This window comes from Bubalus kerabau, chromosome 1 (genome assembly GCF_029407905.1).
Source record: "Bubalus kerabau isolate K-KA32 ecotype Philippines breed swamp buffalo chromosome 1, PCC_UOA_SB_1v2, whole genome shotgun sequence".
Taxonomy (NCBI): domain Eukaryota; kingdom Metazoa; phylum Chordata; class Mammalia; order Artiodactyla; family Bovidae; genus Bubalus; species Bubalus kerabau.
Window position 1 is genome coordinate 6,652,788 of NC_073624.1, and position 17,456 is coordinate 6,670,243.

Here is a 17,456-nt window from a genome sequence, read left to right on the forward strand (position 1 = left end):
TGTGATCATAGGTTTCTGCAGGCATTTTAACCTCAGTTAGTTGAGCCTCTTGCCGCTCTGACGGCCTCCCCGCCTCTCTCCCAGGCGGGTGGTGTTGGACTGGCCATAGCTTACGTGGCTCCCAGTTACCTCCACATGGAGGCCGGTTCTTGGGCTGCTGAAGGTCTGGATGACTTCCAGGAATTATCCCACCAATGAAGGAAAAAGAGGACATCCAGTGAAAATGATGAAATAATATTTGAATTTCTTAATGATTTGGCATGAAATGTTGACATTGATGGGCTTTCCTGGTGGCTCAGATGGTAAAGAATCTGCCTGCAATGCAGGAGACCCAGGTTTGATCCTTGGGTCAGGAAGATTCCCTGGAGAAGGTAATGGCTACCCATTCCAGTATTCTTACCTGGAGAATCCCATGGACAGAGGAGCCTGGCAGGCTACATTCCATGGGGTTGTGAAGAGTCAGACATGACTGAGAGACTAACACTTTCACTTTCTTACTTTCTTGATATCAGTAAACATAACACAGGGACTTCCCTGGTGGTCCAGTGGTTAAGACTTTGCTCTTCCACAGCAGGCGGCACGGGTTCGATCCCTGGTCAGGGAACTGAGATCCCACATGCTGTGCAGCCAAAAAACAAATAAAAATACATAAACATAAGACAAAACTCAAAATATGGTCCTGCAGAGAGGCCATCGAGGCTACACTGGGTATTGAGGGTTTTCCATTCAAGAAGCAGGTTGGTCTCTGTGGAAGGAAACATGCCCTGAATTCCTCCTGCTCATCTGCAAAGGAATTGATCCAAATTTACATTCTCTGTATCAGTTCAGTTCAGTTCAGTTCAGTCGCTCAGTCATGCCCGACTCGCTGTGACCCCATGGACTGTAGCACGCCAGGCCTCCCTGTCCATCACCAACTCCCAGAGTTTACTCGAACTCATGTCCATCGAGTCGGTGATGCCATCCAACCATCTCATCCTCTGTCGTCCACTTCTCCTCCTGCCTTCAATGTTTCCCAGCATCAGAGTCTTTTCCAATGAGTCAGTTCTTCGCATCAGGTGGCCAAAGTATCAGAGCTTCAGCTTCAGCATCAGTCCTTCCAGTGACTATTCAGGACTGATTTCCTTTAGGATGGACTGTTTGGATCTCCTTGCAGTCCAAGGGACTCTCAAGAGTCTTCTCCAACACCACACTGCAAAAGCATCAATTCTTCTGCGCTCAGCTTTCTTTATAGTCCAACTCTCACATCCATACATAACTACTGGAAAAATTACAGCTTTGACTAGATGAACCTTTGTTGGCAAAGTAATGTCTCTGGTTTTTAATATGCCATCTAGGTTGGCCATAGCTTTTCTTCCAAGGAGTAAGTATTATTTTTAATTTCATGGGTGCAGTTACCATCTGCAGTGGTTTTGGAGCCCAAGAAAATAAAGTCTGTCACTGTTTCCATTGTTTCCCCATGCATTTGCCATGAACTGATGGCACCGGATGCCATGCATTCTCTGTATAGAGTGTGGCATTCCAAAATCCTCGTCGGACAAAGAGGTGATCAGCATACAGAATCACAGGGAGTAGTGTATAGAGTGATCGGGCGGTTAATACAGAATTTCCGGTTATGTTCCTGAGTTGCTGGATGTTTATGGCTTTGTCAGCCTTTTAGGATTTGTAACTTGTGAGTTCTGTTCTCACTGGAAGGGGAAGTTACTATTCACTGTCACACCTCATATTGGTTTTGCAATTGTAGAGATTTTTTTTGCAAAGAAAATCTAGTCAAAACTGTAAGCCTCAGCCCGCAGCTTCCTCTGAAAGCAGGCAATTTACAGAAAAGGGGTGGGCTTGGTCCTGCTGCTGCTTCACTCTGGATCCTGGCACCTGGGCTTCCCAGCTCGGCTCTTTCTATATCATTAGGGGCAGTGTGTCGCTCCTGGGGGCTATAAGATCACCTGTGTGAAGCGCCCGAAGGCCTCCAGAATCCTCATAGAAGCCAGGTCTTGCCCCATCCCTCCCTCTTTTCCTGGTTGATGTCCCACAAAGATGGTTGCCATTCCCCCCATGGGCCACGCTAAATGGCGAGTTATCTTGGCCTACACTCTGAGCTTCCCCACAGAGAGCGGATCGCAGAGCCTGAGAAAACCTTTTTCAAAATCAAAATGACCTGTGGGCAACCTCAGCTAATGAGGCGAGGGATTGGGAATCAGAATGTCAGAGGGGACAGAGAAGGGGGGCTTCTGAACCAGTGCCTCCCCTACGAGCCCCTCGGATGGGCCTCTTCAGGGAAAGCCAGGCTTTTGCCACGTGGGAGGCAGACGAGATCCAACCAGTCCATCCTAAAGGAAATCAGTCCTGAATAGTCACTGGAAGGACTGATGCTGAAGCTGAAACTCCAATACTTTGGCCACCTGATGTGAAGAACTGACTCATTGGAAAAGACCCTGAAGCTGGGAAAGATTGAGGGCAGGAGGAGAAGGGGACGACAGAGGATGAGATGGTTGGATGGCATCACCGACTCGATGGACATGAGTTCGAGTAAACTCTGGGAGTTGGTGATGGACAGGGAGGCCTGGCGTGCTGCAGTCCATGGGGTCACAGAGCTGGACACGACTGAGCGACTGAACCGAATTGAACTGAACTGAGGCAGACGATAGTCACCATCACGAGTCACCTCAAAAGAGGACCCACGTGGGGGTGGCTTCCAAGGACATAGAGGGGGCACAGCAGAGGGTGGACCAACCGTGCGGGGGCAACGAGGGACCCAAAAGGAACTGAGAGACTCTTGGGCAGCACCTGTCCAGGATGCGGGCTTGGCCACGCTCCCACTAATCTCAGCCCTGCACAGACCCCAGCTGGACACCAGGGAGGTGCAACTGGAGGAGCTGGAAGCTGGGCGGGGGAATGAGCAGGACCAGGGATGTCTTGGCCTGGCAGGAGGCTGGGGACCACACCCCCATCCTCACTTGTGGGAAGGAAATGGAAGAAGTTCCTGGAGGTGGAAACTCCTAAGAAAGGACTGTTCACCCAGGGCAGGGGCTGAGAGCCTCCTGTTATGGGTGGAACACAAGCGGGCGGGGGAGGCAGGAAGAGGAGGGGCAAAGCCACAAGGGCTCGAGGGAGAGGTGGCGGGAGCCCCAGGTCACCGGCAGACCCCAGGAAGCCCCTGAGCCCATCCCCCTCACTTCCTCCTCCCCCATCAATTTCCCCAAACAGCTGAGGCCTCCTGCCCCCACCCCTGCTCTGACCCCAAGCACAGCTGTTGCTTCGGTTGCCTGGACCCCAGGACCATCTGTTAGTTCCCTCCCCTCCCCCTCTGCTTCGGCAGCGTGTCCCAGGGAGCCTGTGACGCAGGCATCAGGGATCCCCTCGAGGGGAAGGGAGTCATCTGGGAGGGGTCTTATTTTCCCATGATCTCAGCACCAAGCCCAAGGCCTCGTCCCCGGGAGCGCAGTTTAAACATCTGAGGAACTGAGTTGAAGGAGGAACTCGGTTCTGAGGCCAACTTCCTAATACTTTTTAATTCTACATGTTAGCCACTTCTTTCCTATGAAGGGCCAAATTCCACGTTTTCCTTTTCTGACATCCACCTGCTACAAGTTTGTAACCAAGTCATACGTATCTACTGTTAATTTGATTAAGGTTTCCCTGATGGCTCAGTGGTAAAGAACTTGCTTGCCAATGCAGGTGACACAGGTTCAATCCCTGGATCGGAAAGATCCCCTGGAGGAGGAAATGGCAGCCCACTCCAGTATCCTTGCCTGGGGAATCCATTGGCCGGAGGAGCCTGGTGGGCTACAGTCCATGGCGTTGCAAAGAGTCGGACACAACTGAGCGACTAAACAACAAAAGAAATGTAATCAGAACTCCCTGGGGGCCCCTTTTACCTCTGCATTCATAAAAGGGCCTCATACAGGCCTCCTCTCCCAGTTTCCCATCCATTCATTCAAGAGATACTTGTGCTTGTTCTGAGCACCTGAAGAGACAGAGGTGTCCTGCCCCTGGAAGGGACAGCTGCTGCAGGCGGGGCAGGTGAGGACCCAGGAGGAGCCGCGGCCACAGAGAGCTAGGGAGCACAGACACCCCAGAGGCTGTTAAGAGGCAGCCTATGCGAGCGGGCAGAACCAGATTCAAACCCCAGCTCTGCCCTTGCCGGCTGTGTGGCCTTAGAAAAGTGACTTCTCTCTGAACCTGTTTCCTCACCTGCAAGATGGGGATACCTGCCCGAGAGGGTGGCTAAGAGGATGGATGCAGGCCTAGCATCTGGCAAAGACGAATTCCATTCCCTCCTGGGGCCACCCTTCCCACACCCTCCCCCCAACCCCAGACACTGGCCAGACACAGGCAGGCAGGTCAACGCTGGGGCAGGGGGTGGGTGCAGAGTGGTGTCAGAGGGGCCCTTGCCTGCTCCAGGCCCTGGGTTTCCTGCCTGCCCTGAGGTCAGCTGCATCTGGCCTGGAGCCCAGCCCTGGTCCCATGGGCGGCTCAGGGATGTCCGCGGCCTGTGCACGGCTCATCTTCCAGAAGGTGGCGACAACAGAGATCAGCAGATAGATTTAGGGAGCGGAGAAAGGAAAAGGAATGACCAGCAGGGCGCGGAGATGCGGTGACTCAGGCCTGGGCACTCCGCCAGGCTGGGCTGCTGCTTAGGAATACTTTCACCCAAGCCAGATGCAAGGAGCCTGAAAACACTTTCCTCCAGGCTCCGTGGGGGTGGTAGGGGGTTTCCCTGGGAGGAGGTTTCTGGTGGCGTGAAATCCTCAGGCCCTCAGGCTGCTGCTCTTCTGTGGGACCTGGTAGAAAGATCACAGCATCTGAAGGTCTGGACTCAGCTGACTTTCTCCCTTCCTTCTCCTATCTGGACTCAGGGCAGGCTGTGGTTCTTGTCAATCAGCACATCCTCCGCAGATTTCTGGTCCTAAAAGCCACAGTGTGGCAGGCATTTTGTACAGAATGGGATTTTCACTCCAGGGAACGCAGGAAGTCTCTTTACTTCCAAATGAGCTGTCTTCCGGAGAAAGTCTTTCCACTCAGAAACCGTATCACAAATGATGCCAGGCTTCCAGGAACAGCCAGCAAGCTGCTTAACTCGGAGTGCGGCTGAAAATCTGTACCTGTGAAATGAACACAGTAGAAATCGATACCGGTTGCAACACCAGTAATTTTTTAATAGAAACATAAATGGTTTTATTCATCTGACTGTTGACCCTGGAGAGAAGGTGGCTTCATCAGAAGATAGGGGAAGAGGAGGGCTGTCTCAGTCCGGCTCCCACGGGCCCCTCCTCCTGTCTCAGCTCCATAGCCTGGAGCTGACATCTCAGCCCCTCCTGCCCGCCCTCTCTCTTCTACTCCTGGGAGCTCCTTACCAAGACTCAGAACGCTGTGGCCATGGTTTCCATGGCGGGCTCAGCCTGATCTGGGCTTGTGTCCCTTTCACATGGGGTTCCCACTGGGTTGTGACTTAGATATATGTGCGTGAAGCTCTGTCCTAGTTGGAAGGTGCCCAGGACAGGTCCTGACCCAGAGCAAGGCTCTGGAGACGTTCACTGAGTGAATGAATGAGTGAACCAAAGTTCCTTGTGGGTCATCCAAAGGATTTCCACAGGAATTAGAGGCGCCAGCCTGGGATTTTTACCATCTGTGGATTGAAGGCCTTCTGGCCTTGACCCAGGTCCCAGGCATGAGGGTTTGAGGGAGCAGGCCAAGATGCAATTCGATGGACAGATAGGAGAATGGAAAGCAGAGCTTTCCGGAGAGGTCAGCAGTGAGAGAGACCCCGGGAGAATCCCCCGCCACTGCCCAGCCCCCAGAACCCTACTTCTGGAACCTACCAGGGGCCATGGGCACCTGGAAGGCCCTCCTCCCGTTCCTGTATGTCACCCTGCTGCCCCCTCATACCCGTCCCCCACGCAGACTTCCCCATCCATAACTGCACACCCTTGGGGGCTGCACATGCCTCTCTCCTGGCGCAGACCCTTGTTCTCTGCAGAACCTCCCCCAACAACCCACCCGAGCCCCTGGCCCAGCCCCAGTAAGGAGACCTCCTTGAAAGAGGCTCAAAGGTTTAAGGCAAAGCAGCTACTTTCAACCAACACCTCATTCTTTGCAAAGCGCTCTCACCTCTGTTACTATGACTATTCTTCATCAGATCCGTGCAAGGTGGGTATTTCACCTGCATATTGTAGGTGAGGCAACTTCCCCCACTGGCCTGGGATGCAAATGAGGGGGGGGATGTTGCTTGTGTTTCACCAACCGGCCTTCTAAGAGGGAGGAGGAGGGAGAGGGAAGGGAGGAGGGACGACCCAGTCTCTTCGAAGGGCTCCTCCTGGCCAGAACCTCCTTTCAGAGCTAGCTCCCTCAAGAGCCGCCCATCACTGCCCACAGACCCTTGGGAATCCGCCTTGGGAAGCACTATGGGCAATCTCTCAAGTGTGAGAACCAGCATCTGTTACCACACAGGTCCTCTGGTCTCCCAAAGCCTCGTGGAGCTGGATCCCCAGGGTGGAGCCAGAAATCTTTGCAATTAGTGGCTGCCACCGCCTCACCGCCCCCTCCGACCCCCCCACTCCCCACTGCACGCCCTGGCCCCAGGGGACGGAGGTCCTCAGTCCTAAAGAACCCTGAGCGGTGAGGGGTGACAGTGCTTGACTCAGCCTCAGGGGAGGCTAATTGCTCCCTAACTGGCTGAGCTCTCTATGGGGAGTCCTGCCTGGAAAGTCCCTGGTTGTCACTGCAAAGCCACGGACTGGTTTGCCTGGAGCCCGAGAGCTGGCTCCTGTGAAGCTGCCCCAAGAGGAGTTTCTAAGGTGTTCTCAGCCAAACCAGCTGTCAGGACGGAGCAGGGTGGGCTCTGAAGGAGGTTCTCGTGGGTGCTGCGGAAAAGCATCAGAGAGGCAGGCAGGTTGGGGTCCTACGGCCTCACGCCCTGCCTTCTGTTCCCACCGGCCCCCAGCACATTCCTGGTCCTGTCTGCCCTGTCCTCCCCACTCCCCCCACCACTTTATCATGTGGCCTCTCAAGCTCTGGTCTGCCCCATGCTGACCAGCAGCCTCTGGGCAGCCCAAGACCCCTGGAGAGGGAAGAAGCGACTTGGAGAGGCAGGCATCCCAGGTGAGAGAGAGCCACGTGTGCCACCAGGTGGCGCCATGGGCACAGGACAACCCAGGGGCTGCCCTCCAAGCTGGAGGGGAAGTGGGTGGAAGCCTTAGGATAAGACCTTCAAGCTCTGCACACCCCACCTCCCGCCACCCGAGGACCTCCAGTGATCAGCCTCCGGGTGTGTGTTTGTCTCTCCCAGGGACACAGTTGTACCAAGAGTCTAAACCTAACAAGGCCATGGCACATGGTGAACATGCAATAAAGGCTGAAAAACGATGCTACCTTTGTTCTTCATATCCTCAGGATTACTTTTAGTCTGGCAGGGGCACAGGAAGGGGCACTAGCTCCTTGCTGCCTCTCCCAACGGTGTTAGCAAGGAAGTGAAAGTGAAGTCGCTCAGTCGTGTCCGACTCTGCGACCCCATGGATAGTAGCCGGCACCAAGCTCCTGTGTCCATGGGATTTTCAAGGCAAGAGTACTGGAGTGGGTTGCCATTTCCGTCTCCAGGGAATCTTCCCAACCCAGGGATCGAACCCAGGTCTCTCACATTGTAGACAGACGCTTTACCATCTGAGCCACCAGGGAAAAAGTCTTATTTAACTCTGGGTATATATCCAACAGGAATACCCTGGACTCTGTCCCCTCTGTGACCCCAGGCAGGCCACTTACTCTATTTTGCTGCATCACTAAATGAAGGTTGTAATGCTAGCCCCCCCCGCCCAGAGGAGCAAGTGAACTGCAGGACAGCATAGTGGTTAAAGAGCTTCCCTTGTAGCTCAGATGATAAAGAATCTGCCTGCAATGCAAGAGACCCAGGTTAGATCCCTGGGTCAGCAAGATTCCCCTGGAGAAGGGAATGGCTACCCATTCCAGTATTCTTGCCTGGAGAACTCCATAGATAGAGGAGCCTGGTGGGCTACAGTCCATAGGGTCGAAAAGAGTCGGACATGACTGAGGGGCTAATACCTTCACTTCCCTTTTCATAGTGATTAAAAGCAAAGCCAAGGAACAAGGAGTCCTTGTTCCGCTGCTTCCTAGCTGTGTGGCCTTAGGGAAGTGACTTGCAGTCTCTGAACTGTAGTTTCCTTGTCTGTAAAGTAAGGGCAATAATAACACCTACACACATGAGGTTTCTGTGGGGACTGAAGTATTCAATACATAAAGAGCCTTTAGAATTGTGGTTGCATGAAACAAATACTTCATAAACAGGACAAATTTAGGGCAGCTTGAGCTGAGAAGAGACTTTGGAGATGGGCCAGGTCAGCCTTCCAGGCCAGGCAGGTATATTTCAGCGAAGCCAATATGCAGGTCAGGAAGCAACAGTTCGAACTGGACATGGAATAACACACTGGTTCCAAATAGGAAAAGGAGTACATCAAGGCTGTATATTGTCACCCTGCTTATTTAACTTATATGCAGAGTACATCATGAGAAACGCTGGGCTGGAAGAAGCATAAGCTGGAATCAAGATTGCCGGAAGAAATATCAATAACCTCAGATATGCAGATGACACCACCCTTATGGCAGAAAGTGAAGAGGAACTAAAAAGCCTCTTGATGAAAGTGAAAGTGAAGAGTGAAAAAGTTGGCTTAAAGCTCAACATTCAGAAAACGAAGATCATGGAATCTGGTCCCATCACTTCATGGGAAATAGAAGGGGAAACAGTGGAAACAGTATCAGACTTTATTTTTATGGACTCCAAAATCACTGCAGATGGTGACTGCAGCCATGAAATTAAAAGACGCTTACTCCTTGGAAGGAAAGTTATGACCAACCTAGACAGCATATTGAAAAGCAGAGACATTACTTTGCAAACAAAGGTCTGTCTAGTCAAGGCTATGGTTTTTCCAGTGGTCATGTATGGATGTGAGAGTTGGACTGTGAAGAAAGCTGAGTACCGAAAAATTGATGCTTTTGAACTGTGGTATTGGAGAAGACTCTTGAGAGTCCCTTGGACTGCAAGGAGATCCAACCAGTCCATTCTGAAGGAGATCAGCCCTGGGATTTCTTTGGAAGGAATGATGCTAAAGCTGGAACTCCAGTACTTTGGCCACCTCATGCAAAGAGTTGACTCATTGGAAAAGACTCTGATGCTGGGAGGGATTGGGGGCAGGAGGAGAAGGGGATGACAGAGGATGAGATGGCTGGATGGCATCACCAACTGGATGGACGTGAGTCTGAGTGAACTCCGGGAGTTGGTGATGGACAGGGAGGCCTGGCGTGCTGCGATTCATGGGGTTGCAAAGAGTCGGACATGACTGAGCGACTGAACTGAACTGAACTGGGCGGATGGCTTGCACACCTCCAGTAATAGCGAGCTCATCCCCCCAAAAAAGGAGGCTGGTCCACAGTGGACCAGCATAGTTCACAATTGGATGGGTCTTGTTCAACTGAGTTGCAGCCCGCTCTCTCCCCTGGGCTGGGTGGTCAGGGCCACTCTCAGAGAAAGGAGTCAGTACCACCCATCTGCCGGCTGCTACGTGGTGCAGAAAGGGGCCGCCAGGGCAAACCCGGGTGTTGCTAGGAGGGGAGGGAGGCCGCTCCGCACACCACTCTCTCTCTCTCTCCAGTGTGCAGGGTACCTGAGGCAGAGGATGGAAGGAAACAAGGAGCCGATCCATCTGCCCCTGGTGCCCTGGGCAGTGGGGTCGTGAAGCCCAGAGGAGGGTGACATTCTCCATCCCGACTACCAGCCCACTTCTCAGGGGGCCCTGGCAGGCTCCTCCTGGTGCTGGGGTCTACAGGGAGGAAGGAAATGACTTCCTCCGGGTAGGAGAGGAGAGTGGTCCCCTTCCGCTTACCATCCCCCTGCGGCCCACAGTGCAGCCTGGAGAGGAGACACAGCAGATCCTGAGCATCAGGGCCAAACGCAGCTCTGGAGCCTCACCTCGCTCGCTCACTTGGGGCAGCTGGAAATCCTGTCTGGGTGTTCTGTGTTCCTCCCTAAATGGGGAACACCTTGAGGGCAAAACTATGACTTATGTGTACCCCCACTGCCTGGCACACAGTAGGTACTTAATAAGTGTATGGAGGCCAACGACAGTGATCTCATTGGGAAAGCTTTAGTCTTTGTGCGGACAAGGCGCTTTAGGACTTCAGGGACTTGTGTGCTCCCCCATGTCCTCCTTCACAGCTGCCACCTCCTCCATGAAGTCCTCCTGGTCACCCCTTCCTCCCTCCACCCCGAGTAATTCACTTCTTCCCCTTCCTCCCTCTTTGCTCTGTACACATTCTGCTTTTGAGGCAGGCTGGAGCAGAGGCTGGAGTCATCCTGAGTCACTTCCCCTAGATGCATTTCTTAGCTGTGTGACCTTGGGCAAATTTTAACTTTCTTGTGCCTCATTGTCCTTATCTGTAAAATGGGAGTGACTATAAAACCTGTGTGAGTGTTAGTTGCTCAGTCGTGTCTGACTTTTTGCAACCCCACAGACAGTAGCCAGCCAGGCTCCTCTGTCCATGGGATTCTCCAGGCAAGAATACTGGAGTGGATTGCCATTCCCTCCTCCAGGGGATCTTCCCAACTCAGGGATTAAGCCCACATCTCAAGTCCCCTGTGTTGGCAGGTGGGTTCTTTACCACTAGCACCACCTGGGAAGCCTGATTATAAAACCTACCTCATGGAATTGCAGTGAGCATTAAATAGATGTGTAGATTAAAATTGTCTCATATAGTGTGTCTGGCGTTGGTTGAGTAACTGCTCTGAACTGCCATGCGATTGTGTAATTGTGCGGACGGCTGCTCTCCCACCCGAGACGTGGGCTCATCGAAACTGGGGTCTTTCACTTCTGCATCCTCCTGTGGAGGCCAATGCCTAGGGAGGAACAGGTGCACAGCAAAATGCGAAGAGATGACGGATGGATAGAAGGGTGGAACAGACGACTGGGTGACAGCAGGAGCTGAAATGAGCGGGCCCCGGGGCCCTTGCCTACAGACTCAGCTGCGGAGGCCTGGCCCAAAGGCTGCCCCGGAGGTGCCAGTGGGGCCTTACATGGTCTGCTCTTCCTTTCACCCACTGATCGCAGCTCCCCCCAAAGGCAGGGGAGAGGAGAGGCCTGTGGCCCCAAGTCCAGCAAGTTCACTGCCCGGCAGCTGCTTCAAGAAGAGGAGGCGGAGTCTTGAGGAAACTGTGGTTCCTGAATGCGCTGTGACTTCTCTTTCATCACCATCACTGAGGCCCAGACGGCAGGGCCTGGGCCCCTGGCTCCCCACCCAATGTCTGCGCCTGCCTCTCCCCAGGGGCTGGGTGGCCTCAGACTATCTAGGAAACTCAACAATGACCCTGGACTTCTGGCCACTTCCTTTCAGGTCACGTCTGCCTGGGGAGGGTGCCCGCCTCCTCCAGCTCCACCCCGGAGTCCAGCCTGATGCCCTGAGGCACCCACCTCCACAGCCAGCCTCGAAGGGAGGCACTTAGGCTCATTCATCCTTCATTCGTGCACCAGGATTTATTGAGCACAGACCAGGTGCCGGCCCTGTGCTAGGCTCAGGGGAGGCAGAGGTAAAAAAAGACAAATGGGAGGCCCCCAGGAAGGCAAAAGGCTGCAGGCTAGACTCGGGCCCAGAGGCAGCAAAGTTCCTAAGACCCGGGGGCTTGCAGACCCAGGGCTCAGGTGGCACCATTAGGGGGCCTCAGGCTCTGTGTTGGTGGTCACAGGGGTGCGGGGTGGGCAGAGCGGCCCCAGAGGGGACAGGCAGGGGTCCCTGCTCCAAGGCAGCCTGGCACTCGGCCGCCTCCTGATGCCAAGTCATAAAGAGACTCCTGGAGGCGCAGACCGATGCCTTTATAACGCTCCCTCCGTGCGTGGAGGCATTAACATGACGTCTATCACCATGGAATCGAGGTGCTTAGACAACCTGCTCCCCCCAGGAGCTCAGAGACAGCGTGAAGCCGATTATCTGTGCCTCACCGCGACATCTGCGATCATGTATCACGGTGATGGATCCACAGTCAATACCACTGGGATCCTGCCGCCCCCCCAGCCCGCAGGAAGTGTCTGCTGTTCATCCGTCTTCCTCACCTGGCGGGCGGGCCCTGCTGCCTGCGTCCTCCTGATGCTCCTGGAGTTGGTAGGAAACAGCTTTCTGGTTTTCACTGTTCGTGTGCTCAGCGGCTGAGGGGAAAGCGTTTAGACCAAGGGCAGAAACTAGACCCAGTGCTGCCATCCCTGGAGGCCAGTTAGGGGTGGGGAGAGAGGCTCTGGCTTCACCCAGCCGGGCTACCCCTATCATGGGCACATCGCTTTGCCTCTTGGGGGCAGAGTTTGTCAGATTGGGATAAAAGCCTTGATCTTGAGGGTTGATGGGGGACTAGGGGCTTCCTCGGTGGCTCATTGGTAAGGAATCCACCTGTAATGCAGTTGATTTGCAGGAGACTCAAGTTTGATCCCTGGGGTTGGGAAGATCCTCTGGAGTGGGGCATGGCCACTCACTCCAGTATTCTTGCCTGGAGAATCCCACGGATGGAGGAGCCCGGCGGGCTGCAGCCTATGGGGTTGCAAAAGAGTCAGACACGACCAGTGACTGAGGAGCATCAACAGTGATGGGGGAAAAAGGGGGCGTGCTCAACTTGTGCTGAAACTTACCACTTCAGTGCCCACGGCCCCCCACCCTCACCCCACCTTCCTCTGCGGGCCAGCTGGCTGCTCACCTCCACCCCAGACCCCTTCCCTCTGCTCCTCTGGACAGGCAGGCATGCATCTGTCCCCCATGCCACCCGGCTCTGCCCGGTGTGGGGCTCCAGAATGCTAGGCCTGCATCGGCTTCCAGTCTGCTGGGGAGAGGGACCCAAGAGGCAGGTAGTCACTGAGCCGTGTTGGGGGCCTGTGGAGGGGAGGACAGGGACTGGGGTTCACTCCTGATGGGGAAGTGATTCCTGGGCCTCCCGGTGGCAGAGGGGCGGCTCGAGTTTAGGGGAGCTACAGCAGGTAAGACATCTGAGGTGGGTCGGAGGGGAGGTGTCTGCTTGGCCTCTCAGGGGGACCCCCATGGCAGCTGTTGCTGGGCTAAAGAAAGACAGCAGGCTTTTTGGTCTCCGGGAAAGGCTGGAAACTTGGGGCTCTTGCCCACCCCCCACCCCCCAAATGCCTGCCCCTCCCTCATCCCCCTAGCCTCTTCCACTCCCCCATCCCAAACCATCCTCTTTGAGGAGCACCTTGATCCAAGGGGCTCCTGGGCTATTTCCGAGGGGCAGTTTGTGTGAATGGGGTTGGTATGCTGTTTTTTTTTTTAGAGTTTCAGGCCTGAGCAGCTAGACCTGTCCTCCTTTGGGCTAATTTATCCAGCAGAAAAGGGGCTGAGAAGGGGAGAAGCCACCACCTCAGGGGTGAGGGTGGGGCGTGAATGGGAGGCCTAGCCCCTCTCTGTTCTTCTGCATGTCGTGTTGTTGTTCAGTGCTGAGTCGTGTCCAGCTCTTTGCAACCGCATGGACTGCAGCACGCCAGGCTTCCCTGTCCTTCACTATCTCCCAGAGTCTGCTCAAACTCATGTCCATTGAGTCAGTGATATCATCCAACCATCTCATCCTCTGTCACCCCTTCTCCTCTTGCCCTCAATGTTTCCCAGCATCAGGGTCTTTTCCAATGCATTATCTCTTCGCATCAGGTGGAGCTTCAGCATCAGTCCTTCCAATGAATATTCAGGGTTGATTTCCTTAAGGATGGACTGGTTGGATCCCCTTGCAGTCCAAGGGACGCTCAAGAGTCTTCTCCAGCACCACAGTTCAAAAGCATCAGTTCTTGGCGCTCCAACTCTGCACATCCTGGACGGGTGGGAGTCCCGCATCCTCGCCTGGCGGCGCCCTGGCCTGAAACTGTTCCCACCAGGAAAGTCCGGGGTCACTGAGAGGACAAGGCGGCCAACTGAGACCTGGAGGAAGCAGAAGGCTGGCCGGGGAGGAGCCTGTTAAGGACGCCAAGGGCAACCGTGGCTACCAGCAGGCTGTCCCCGCCCGCGACCTAAAGAGGAAGAAGGCCCCGATGGAGAGCTGGCCTCCGCGACGGAGGGCCTGGCCGGGCCCCCTCCCGGCCCCCAGGCTGCTGGGCTTGATCCTGTTCCCCTGGACCCTGCCGCTGGCAGGCGCAGGTACTCGGTCCTCCCCTCCTCCCGCGCTCTCTGCCTCCCGTACATCACAGCCGCTTTCATCCGCCGCGCGGCTAATTCCCTGGACCCGTCTCCGGGGATTTGCTGGTTGCGTTTGAACATTGCAGACTTCACAGGGAAAGCCTTCGGGGACCGGGAGATGTTTAGCTAATGCCTTGCCGAGGTGGCTTTTGAAGAGGCGGGGCCGCGCCCCCAGTCTCGCTGCTGGAACAGCCTCTCTCCCGGCTCCTCCTGACCCCCTGGCCCCTCAGCGAGGTGGGTGGGCGTTGCTGCGGGCAGGGGAGGGGGGCCATCCGGTGGGGTGTGGGATCTCTGGGAAGGGGCAGCTCACCCCCAAGGTATCTGACTGCGGAACCCACGCCTTGAACCTGCCCATTGGTGTTGCAGCCCCGCGGTTGGGAAAGGTGGGGCGGAGGGAGGGAGGCCACGGCTGGTCATAGGGCAAGGTGCCTGGGAAGCTGGGGGATGGATCCAAGCCTGGCCCTAGGATAGGTGGTCTAGGGGCCAGTTCATCCAGGCCAGGGAACTCCCAGGAGTGTCCCCCACCAGGGCTGCCCAGCCTGGCTCTGGGGTCTCTGAGGCTGTCTCACCTGGGCAGTGCCCACCCTCCTGTAGCCCCAGCATCCGCCCACTGCGCTGGGCAGGCTGGGTGCAGGCTGGATGCTTTCCTTCTCATTCACCTTGATTTTTATGAGCCTTCCAGGAGCTGCTCCCACCTTTCTGCTCCATCCTCTGCCTTTCATTCATACCGTAAGCAATAACAGCTATATTTGTCCATATATTTTTAAAAAATGTATTTATTTGGCTGCGCTGGGTGTTAGTTGCGACATGCGAGATCTCTAGTTGCAACATGTGAATTGTTAGTTGCAGCATGTGGGATCTAGTTCCCTGACCAGAGAATTAACCCGGGCCCCCTGCATTGGAAGAGCAGAGTCTTAGCCACTGAACCACCAGGGAGGTTCGACATCTACTCTTATTATCATAAATTAGCCTCTCTGTGCACATAAGCTGGGCTTCACACTTGTACTCAGGCCCCTTCAAGGCACCCTTGGGGCGCTGTTTCCATTGGCACCATGTAAGCACCGAGAAATCGAGGCCCAGCGCAGCCAGATAGCTGGCCCACAGCCTAGAGGGTGAGTAGAGGCCAGGTTCAGCTCTGAACGGACCCTTGGAAGTGGGCTCCAGGGGTCCTCTTGCCTTTCTTTGTAAAGAACATCCTTCACAAAAAAATCTACCCCTTTGGGAAGGCAAGACTCAACTGGGTGTACCCAGCCCCACCGCAGGCCTGACAGCCCAGCCCCTGTGAGGTCATCTCCTTGCATCTGTGCACCTCACACCCCCAACCCCGTCACCAAACCCCCTCCCCGCCCCCAATGCAAAGAAGGCTGAGAAAATGCAGCTTCTTGGTGACAAGTGTTGAAACTCATTCGTTTTAATTTCCTCCCCAGTTCCCATCATTTCTCTTTGTGTGGTCCCTCCTCCCCAAAAGGGACCCCCGCACACCCCAGTAACTGAGTAGAAGAGACTTTTGGGGTGCTGCTGTGAAAAGTGCTGTTTGTAACCGTCTTGACCACAAACAAACAACATATTCCCCACCCCCGGCCCCCCAGGATTGCAGCAAACATTGTACACAAGAGAAACTCTGCTCTTTCGCAAGAGGTGGAAGCACCTTGTGGTCTCCTCTTGCAGCAGCAAACAGCACCCGGTACTCCTGGTCCTTCCCCTGCGGGTCCTGGGTTCTGTCTCTAGGCTGTGCCATGCCCCTCCCCACCCTCCTGTCTCCGAGCTTTGAGAGTCTGATGGAGGGAATCCAGTTTCTCTCACATCCCCCAAACCGCCCCTGACCTCACCCACCCGCCTGGTGCAGCCAGCTCCATCAGCCACCAGCACCAAGACCCAGCCTGCAGCCTCAGGAGTGTCCATGGGGGACCTCGGGGAGCGTCGTCGTTGAAGCTTGGGCTCAATACACGGTTTCCCTGGACCACCTGATGTAGGGTTGTGTGCAGGCCAGGGTGTACAGAGTCTGGATCTGAGCTCTGCTTTGGACCTGGGGCCCTGGGCAGGTTCTTTCTTTTTTTTTCAATATTTATGTTTCTTTACTTGTTTATTTGGCTGCAAGGGATCTTTGTTGTGTCACGCGAGATCTTCAGCTGTGACATGAGAACTCTTAGTATGGCATGTGGGATCTAGCTCCCTGACCAAGGATCGAACTCAGGCTGTCTGTATTGAGAGTGAGGAGTCTTAGCCCCTGGTTGTTGTTGTTTAGTCACTAAGTCATGTCCTACTCTTTTTGCGACCCCATGGACTGTAGCCCACCAGGTTCCTCTGTCCATGCGATTCTCCAGGCCAGCATACTGGAGTGGGTTGCCATTTCCTTCTCCATGGGATCTTCCTAGACCATGGATTGAACTCTTGTCTCCTGCTGCTGCTACTACTGCTGCTAAGTCACTTCCGTCGTGTCCGACTCTGTGCGACCCCATAGACGGCAGCCCACCAGACTCCCCCGTCCCTGGGATTCTCCAGGCAAGAACACTGGAGTGGGTTGCCATTTCCTTCTCCAATGCATGAAAGTGAGAAGTGAAAGTGAAGTCGCTCAGTCGTGTCCGACTCTTCGTGACCCCGTAGACTGCAGCCTACCAGGCTCCTCTGTCCATGGGATTTTCCAGAAGAGTACTGGAGTGGGTTGCCATTGCCTTCTCCGTTGTCTCCTGCATTGGCGGGCAAATTCTTTACTACTGAGCCACCTGGGAAGCCCTTTAGCCACTGGAGCACCAGGGAAGTCCCCTTGGGCAGGTTCTTAATGTTGCTCGATGGCCTCACCTGTCAAGCGGCTGCAGTAGTAATGCCTGAAGGTGCACGTGATGAGAGCTCAGAGAATGTCAGCCACCTGCCTGCCTAGCAGAGCCAATCAAGATGCAAGATTCAGTTGGCTGGCTCTACATCTTGGGGAGCACCCGGGCTCTTTGGGGTCACTCTGACCTTTCCAGGGGCCTCTAGCAACACCCTAGGATGGCAGCTCAGGACCGTTCTTGCTCCCAACCTTCCTCCCCTGCTCTGCTCTGATCTCTCTGCAAATTCTACTTTTCTCAAAGGGTCTAGCGGCTACCTCTGGTCTGAAGGGCACCTCTTAGAAGAGAATCATCTGAGTCTGAGGCTCAGCTTTCCTGAGAGCAGCTACACGCCTGCTCTAGCCCTGCTTCCACCAGGCTTCAAGTCACTTCCAAGGGCTTTGAAGCCAGACAGAGCTTCTTCAAATCCTGCCTTCTTCTATTGAC